We start from the raw sequence: 8,770 nt of genomic DNA on the forward strand, positions 1-8,770 counted from the left end.
ATCTGGACTGTCCAGTTATCCAGTCATTCATCAAACAGGCCGGGGCAAAAACTGGCCATGGCAATGCAAAGCATAGTGCCATCTGCATGATCTTAGCCAACTAGTTAATTACAAAATGGACCAATCTGTATTACAGCATTGGGCAACGATTGGGTACATCCTCACAATTTTTGTTTTTAATTAGTGGCCTTGCAACATAGCCACACACACAGTGCAAAGCCACAAGCTACTTCCTCCTGGCTTGCTGCAGAGAGATGGGTATCTGAAGACAGAACATCTTTTTTTTGTTGTTGTTCCTTCTGTGTTGCAGAACACAGGTACACAAACTTAAGCAAAGGTTTTAAATTTGGGGAATCGCTGAACGATTGGCGGAGCACACACCACACACGTGCAATTGGCTAGTCTGTGGTGCAGTGTGTCATGTGCACACAAAAATACACGGAGCATATATGGAAACGTGAAGTAACTAAAAGAGACCATTTCACAGGCTTCTTAACATCATCCCATTAGTGGATGCTATAAAAGCCACTTTGAAAAGAGTACTGTATTTATTCAAGCACTCTTTAAAAAGAAGAAGTATTAGAATCAATTCATAAAGAATCTGGATCAAGGGCAAAATATAAAAATGGATACCAAAGAAAAGAAAAGAAAAATCTTGAAGACCAATTTAATTTATACAAAGCAGACATTTTTACGAACATGGGAATAAAAGCTCAATACAATAGCAAACGGATTTTTAAAAAAAGTAAACAGAAAGCCATGTATGTAGGTAAAGGTGCTAATGGTATTAGAATAATTTAGCGACAAGAATTCTGTAACCCTTTTGTTGGTTTTCTTCTGCCTTATATATCCCATACTCTGAATATTTAAGAAATTAGACATCATTTATATTGTTCTGATACTTCGCCTTTACAATTATTATACTTTCTCCAACATAGAGAAGAAAATTACTCATTATAAATGTATATATTCATTACAAATCTATTCCTTCTTTTAATCATTTAAATCAGTTTCTCAGTCCTCGACGTTAAGACATGTGGACTTCAGCACCCAGAATTCCCCAGCCAGCAATTAGATGAGGAATTCTCGAAGTTGAAGTCCATATGTTTGAAAGCTCTGATTTAAATGTATTGCCCACCCAACTCCAATGGACTCTAGAACTAAACATAGAAGCAGCAAAAACATTAAATCAGATGGACAATCCGGACTAAAATGAACTAATAAACAACAAAATCAACAAAACAAAACAGGTACCTTGGTCAATTATTAAATTTCAGATCCATGCCTAGGAGACAGCCTTATCTTAATGGGGGGGGTCTGAAGCAGGGGGCACAACAAAAAAGTCATGCTTCCTTGATCTCGCAAAACGACAACATTTAACAGAGAGAAAAAAGAGTAAACCCACTCTGCTGGAACATACTGGGTGGGTGAAGTTATTGGAGACAGCAGCCTCCAGATTAATTAAACTCTCCCTTTATGAAAGATGAAGTATACTGCAAGAAGTTATCTCAAATTTAAAAAGTCATAAATCACATTCACACACACACATACACACACCCTCCACCCAGGTGGCTGCACAACCAAGAAATTCAGAGACTTACTACTTTCCTAAATCGGTGATTCTTTTAAACTCTGTCTTAAGAGTAAGAATAATGGATCTCACCTTGAGATCAACCATGCTTCTTAAATTCAGCACTAGTAGAATCGTATTGTCTGTTTGCCCAGCTTGTTTGGTAAGAAGGCTAAAAACTCTTTCATAAAGGATTAGATAAATCTGACCAAACAGGTTATTCTTAAAGACAGGCAGATTGCAGATTGCAGATCCAATTCGTCACTGTCCTGTATTAGAGCAGAAACACTGAAACGCCATTTGCTATCTACACTTTAGATTTATTTATTTTTTAAGGCTTTGGATCAGCTGCAATGGAGCTGCGCATGTGTATGTGTTTGCCCACCGTTCGCATGGAACAATACCCTCTCCCTCCCTCCGCCAGTCCTCAAAGTCAGAAAGGTTGCTTTAGACTTAGAGCAGGGGTCCCCAACCCCCGGTCTGTGGACCAGTACTGGGCCGCAGCATGCCAGCAACTGGTCCGCACAAACCAGCAAAGCCCCATCCGTGGGATGCAGGCAGCACACAAAACCACGCACCCTCCGGTCCATGGAAAAACCTCTCTCCACGGAACCAGTCCCTGGTGCCCAAAAGGTAGAGGACCTCTGAGTTAGAGGACCAGCTTTAAGTTCCCTCCTATGCTGAAATGCAGCAAGGGTCTACTCTATGGAGATTCTCAGTCATCCAAGTCATGGTTGTCCCAAAGGTGCTTTTCCACTTTAACTCCCCTTAAACATAACTAAATTACTAACAAATAATGAATTACTAATAATACATCATATAAAACTAATACTTATTCAAATGCTAAATGAAACTTTTTAGTCCCATATTTATTCTGAATATATTCGATCCATCTTCTCCATTCCACAGTGTATCTCTGTTGCGATTGTTCTTTCAAATATGCTGAAATCTTTGCCATTTCCGCCAGGTTTGAAACTTTCAAAGTCCACTCTTCTATAGTAGACAGTTCCTCCTCCTTCCAATATTGTGCTACTAAAAGTCTTGCTGCCGTAATTAAATTCAACATCAATTTAGTATCTATGACAGTACAGTAACAACCTTGGCTCTTTGATGACTCGTGGACTTCAACTCCCAGGATTCCTGAGCCAGCCATGCTGAGGGGAAAGGGAGAGGTTTCCAAGCTGAGCCATGCTGGCTCAGGAATTCTGGGAGTTGAAGTCCATGAGTCCTAAAAGAGCCAAGGTTGCCTAGGCCTAGGCCGCTTTATGACTCATGGACTTCAACTCCCAGAATTCCTGAGCCAGCCATGCTGAGGGGAAAGGGAGAGGTTTCCAAGCTGAGCCATGCTGGCTCAGGAATTCTGGGAGTTGAAGTCCATGAGTCCTAAAAGAGCCAAGGTTGCCTACCCCTGGTATAGGTTCTCCTGCTTGAGCAGGGGCTGGACTAGAAGACCTCCAAGGTCCCTTCCAGCTCTATTCTGTTCCATTCTCTATTCTGTTCTAAGGATTTCCCACTAGTCAGTTAGAACTAAATCTTGGATGAGAAGTGAAATGTTGACAAAGAAAGAAGAAGAAATTGCAGTTGCCTTTTAGAAAAGCACCTTTTGGATGACTCAGAAGTAGGCTTTTTCAGTCGTAACTCCCTGATTTAGAAATTATATCCGAACTGATATGCCACTAGCATCCTTATTGTCTGCCCTTTGCCAAATAAAGACGGGCATTGGAGCTGGGGGGGGAGGGGGGGTTAATAAATTTAAATCAGGGTTTCTCAGCTTTGCAACTTTAAGACCTGAGGGCTTAAAAGACTTTATTTCTCCCAATGGGCTCATTCCTCTGCGCTTTTTTCTGTTTTGACAGGGTTCTTTCTTATGTATTTTGTTGCTTATTGTATTTTGCATATTTTGAACAATGGAATGACGAACAGTTTGATCCACTTTTTTAAGCAACCCTTTGCAGGGTCTGAATCAGGCTGTAAACCGCTTCAGAATGAAAATGCATTTCAAAAAGAAGGCACAGCAACTGAGACGGAACCTTCCAGAGGTTTGCTAACATCAGCTGTTCCTTGGCTGACCGTGTTCCATCCTGCGGTTGAAGATGCACACCAGTGGCCAAGGACGTATGCCATAAGACTGATCTTTTTCACAAGACGGGTCAATGGATTTCTAGCTCAGCAGTTGCACTAAAGAAAAAGGAGGGCATTTGAGCAAAATTTCACCTGGAACTGGGTGGTGGACAGTTTCTCCTTCATGAAAACGCTTGCCTCATCCTAGCACTGTGTTCCTTGGGGTTCCTTCCTTCTTTCCTTCCTCTTGAAATCAGATACCGTGGGCCTTGCAACAGGTTTTTTTCGCAATTTTGGACAATTCTGAGAAATGCTTTTGCCAATTGAGTGGCTATTTGCGTTTGGCTTTTTTTTTCTGCAAAAAGCATACACAACAAGGGAACAGTCAGGAGCTCCTGACCACCATCTTTGTTTCCTTCTGCCTCTGCCCGCTGCCCAGAGGAAAATGGGAAAAATAAAAGGGAACGTGGTGCATGGAGTAAATCACATCGCTGAGGACAGTCACACTAACTTATAAAAATCCTGAGGGGTTGTGGGGCTGCACCAAAGCCAATGATCGTGTGAAAAGGTCTTAGAGTAAACTTCCATGATTTGCTAAGTCAGGCTTCAATACTTCATGCAACTGCAGCAAACTCCTTTAACTGTATAAGCCATAGTTAAATTGGCAAGTCTATAAGCAGAGCTGTAGACAACTTTAGAATACAGTAACAGAGTTGGAAGGGACCTTGGAGGTCATCTAGTCCAACCCCCTGCTCAGGCAGGAAACCTTATACCATTTCAGACAAATGGTTGTCCAGTCTCTTCTTAAAAACTTCCAGTGTTGGAGCATTCACCACCTCTGGAGGCAGGTTGTTCCACTGGTTAATTGTTCTTACTGTCAGGAAATTTCTCCTTAGTTCTAGGTTGCTTATCTCCTTGATTAGTTTTCATCCATTGCTTCTTGTATTGCCTTTCAGGTGCTTTGGAGAATAGCTTGACTCCCTCTTCTTTGGGGCAGCCCCTGAGATATTGGAACGCTGCTATCATGTCCCCCCTAGTCCTTCTTTTCATTAAACTAGACATTATTATTATTATTATTATTATTATTATTATTATTATTATTATTATTATTATTATTATTATTATTATTATTATTACATTTATATACCGCCCTTTCCCTAAGGACTCAGGGCGGTTTACAGGGTGATTAAAAAACCAAGATACAAAAGTTAAAAACAAATTTAAAAAAAATATATTTGTCCCTGCATAAATAAAACCCCAGTTAAAATTAAGATTAATTCTCAGCCTGGGCCAGAGAGCTCGAAGAGCCAGGTCTTCAGGTCCCGGCGGAATGAACGGAGGTCGGGGGCAGTCCTCAGCTCCACTGGCAGCTGGTTCCAAAGGGCAGGCGCCCCCACTGAGAAGGCCCTATCCCTCGGTGTTGTCCGCCAGCAATCTCTTACCGGTGGCACCCTGAGAAGACCCTCAGTGTGGGAGCGCACTGGACGAAGGGAACTTGATGCCGGCAGCAGGTGTTCCCTCAGATATCCCGGACCCAAGCCATTTAGGGTTAAATTCCAGCAACCGTTCTTTATATGTTTTAGCCTCCAGTCCCCCAATCATCTTTGTTGCTCTTCTCTGTACTTTTTCTAGAGTCTCAGAATCTTTTTTTTTTCCTCTCAGTTGCATACAAAAATCAGACCGTTTCATCTCTTATTACAAGCAGCCCAAAATTTGCTCAGCAAGATGTTAAGTGAATTTTGGCCAATTTTACGTCCTTTCCAACCATAGTTGTTCATTGAATCACTGCAGTTGCCAAGTTAGTAAGACAGTTTATTGACTTACTATACAGTTTATTAAAGACACTATGTTGTGTCCCGAAGCTGCAATATTGCCACATTTCCGGTGTCATCTTGAAATGCAGTGTCATTGGTTCTGCCCTACTTGCAAAAAGCTCGGCCTGCGATAGGCACATGAGAGGAGTCAGGAGGACTATCTGATTTTCAATTTTCTTCTTCTTCTTCTAAAGTTGCCATTCTCCCTCTTACAACAGCATCACCATCCGATAAGAATAAAAGAAAGGCAGTTATCCAGTTCAGCTGTTCAAAGACAGAGAGAGAGAGAGAGATGTAAATGTCTACTGGCTACATTCTATAGCTAATGTTCCTTTTATTTTTCTGCCGAACTCAGCAGTCAGCTAAACGAATTCCATTACTTAATATTCAGTCTCTTTTAAGATCATGTTTGATTCAAAATTTGCTTTGTTTTTCCCACTGAAAACTGAAGGGGGGGGCTGGACCGTTTTAGATAAAATGGGTCAGAGCAGTGGATTCTGCTTTCTTAAGCATTCGTGAGCACACCACAATTTTTGTTAGGAAAGCAGGATGTCGGTGGTTCGTAGAAACCCAAGGCTACTCAGAAATATTAGGGCAGGGGTAGGCAACCTCGGCTCTTTTATGACTCGTGGACTTCAACTCCCAGAATTCCTGAGCCAGCTATGCTGGTTCAGGAATTCTGGGAGTTGAAGTCCACGAGTCATAAAAGAGCCGAGGTTGCCTACCCCTGTATTAGGGGATCTCAATGGAGTCAGAACTTTTTCTCCATCTGACCTTCTCCCATTAGGTAGGTGCAGACCCTTTTTTGTCATAGAATGCCCAGAACAGAGTAATAGAATGAGTCATAGAATGCCCAGAACAGGTCATGGGACAACCATGACCTGGATGACTGAGAATCCCCATAGACAATTGATATCCAAACATATCCAGCACACTTTCTGCCTCCTATTGTCCCTACAACATCAGCATTCTGAGTTGGACGAAGTGATCAGGACTGGCCCAAAGTCACCCAGCTGGGTTCCTGCCTAAATTGGCTCTCCGGTTATTTCTCTGGAACCACACTAATAGAGTCTATCAGTGTTGGAACAATAAAATCTGCAATTTAGTTGCATTGCTGCAAAAGGTTTAGCATAAATGTGATTATGAACTGGTTAAGAATGAACGTGCATGCAAGCACTAGGGTGGGTTATAAATTAGAGCCTCTTTATGATTTGCTGCATTACGCAATCTCGTAAAACGAGGATTGTATGAGAGAAGAAAGAGTAAAGCCAAAGAATGAAAGGCCTGGGGGGGGTGGAGAGAGATTCATTGACTCTCTAAGGCAGGGGTGTCAAACTCAATTTCATTGAGGGCCACATCAGCATTGTAGTTGCCCTCAGCGGGCCGGGTGGGTATGGCCTGGGTGGGCGTGGCCTACTGGTTGGGCGTGGCTAGAGTGCGTATTGCCTGCTGGGTGGGCGTGGCCAGCTCTACATTGTTGGCATCAAGGGGGCCTATGGGGGCCTGGGCAGGAGTGGGACAGATCTGAGGGTCTCTGGCAGAAGGAGGGTCTCTGGGCCAGGGCCAAGGTAGTGGGGGCCGTTCCCTCACTGTTTCCAGGATGGCTTCGCGGGCCGCATGAAACCACTTCACGGGCCAGATCCGGCCCCCAGGCCTTATGTTTGACATGTCTGGCCTAAGCCCAGACCAAGAAAGCAACTTGAGAAAATACCTGATATAAGCCCTTCCCTAGTTCACACAAAGAGAGGGAGGAGGGAAGCACATTCAGCCTTGCAAAGTTCTGTTACCAGAGCCCTTCCAGTAAAAAATAGTCCTGACCTCTATGGCATTCCTTCCTTAGTCTGGACTACCTTTTCGGGCGGACCTTTTCTCAGCTCTTCCCATCAAGCACAGGACTCGCCCCAGTTTATCCTCGACAGAACATGACTTTGGAAAGTAAAGGAAACCCTCCTAACATTCCCATATGGGAGGGGAAAGCTTTAATTATAATTCACTGGTTGTCACCTGTGCAAAGACCCAAGGCCACGAAATCACAGGCTGTGGATTTAGAGCCGAATGGTTGCGATGTGAAAAGGAAAAGAAATCGAGGAGGGACAAAAAAAATTTAAAAAAAAAATGCACGGATCATTCATGATTGCACAAGTAATTGGGATGGGTACCCAAAAGACAACTTAAGAGAGGAAGTCAACTCCCACACAGATGTGGCAATGGTACATACCCTTAGCTCCAAAAACAGAGGTTCTTCTAACTCAATACTCCGCCTGCTGGAGTTAAAGGGAAGGGCAAGTGCGGTCGGTTCTTTCCTCTTGAATATTTCTGCACTTACTCCTCCATTGGGGAAAAAAAAGGCATGGAAATGTATCACAGATCCAGTAAAAGAGAGCCTTTTGTTTAAACAGCCTGCCTTAACAAAATGTGACCATCTGTGATGCAGCTTTTTTTTCCGTTGGGGTTAGAAGCAGGGATAGATAGCCTTGACGATGAGGGGCATAAACAATATTTTATACCGTTATCATTTATATTAGTCAATGATAAGAGCAAGAAAGATGATTAGGGGGCTGGAGGAGAAACATATGAAGAACGGTTGCAGGAATTGAGCATGTCCAGTCTTGTGTAGAGAAGGACTAGGCTGGGTAACATGGTAGCAATCTGCCAACATCTAAGGGTCTGGCACAGAGAAGAGGGGCGGGGGGAATCAACCTATTTTCCAAAGCACTGAGGGCTGGATAAGAAGCAATAGATGGAAATTAATCAAGGAGAGAACCAACCTAGAACTGAGAGATTTCCTGACAGTCAGAGATTTATTCAGTGAACAGCTTCTCTCCAGAAGGTGTGGATGCTCCATCACTGGAGATTTTAAAGAAGAGATTAGACAGATACTTGTCTGAAATGGTAAAGGATCCCCTGCTTGATCAGCGGGTTGGAATAGAAGATCACTAAGGTCCCTTCCACCTCTGTTACTCTAGCTATAACTCAACCTTCCAGTCTCTTGGCTGGGCACACTAACAGGAGAGAACTAATTTTTTTTCCCATCTCCCTTTTACTTTTTAGGCTTCTAAGAAGAACAGCAAGGGAGGGCATATGGCCATTATGCTACCAAATTTGCTACCAAATATGCTACCAGGGTGATGCTTTAGATATTTTAATGGGATGTGGGGTTGCGGGTTGTCTGCCCTGGGACTATCTGTATCCAAAGTTCTGCTTTCATTGCAAAACAAGAGTGTCACTATTCACACATGACTTACAAAAATCTGGCCTTTGTATGGGCTACCCGTGCTTTGCCCTGAAAGTAGCTTTTATTTTATTACAGATAATTAACATTTCC

The 8,770-nt window shown here is 42.9% G+C and overlaps 1 protein-coding gene across 1 annotated transcript in view; it reads right to left on the bottom strand.

Annotated features, from left to right (window-relative positions):
* Positions 1-1,689, bottom strand: part of FCGBP (Fc gamma binding protein) — a 64,073-nt gene extending 62,384 nt beyond the window's left edge. The window contains exon 1 of the mRNA XM_081334456.1: positions 1,664-1,689. The gene's annotated coding sequence lies outside the window, so the exon portion shown is untranslated. The remainder of the gene's footprint in view (positions 1-1,663) is intronic.
* Between the last annotated feature and the right edge of the window lie 7,081 nt (positions 1,690-8,770).

Source organism: Vipera berus (genome assembly GCF_964194415.1).
Source record: "Vipera berus genome assembly, chromosome: 9".
Taxonomy (NCBI): domain Eukaryota; kingdom Metazoa; phylum Chordata; class Lepidosauria; order Squamata; family Viperidae; genus Vipera; species Vipera berus.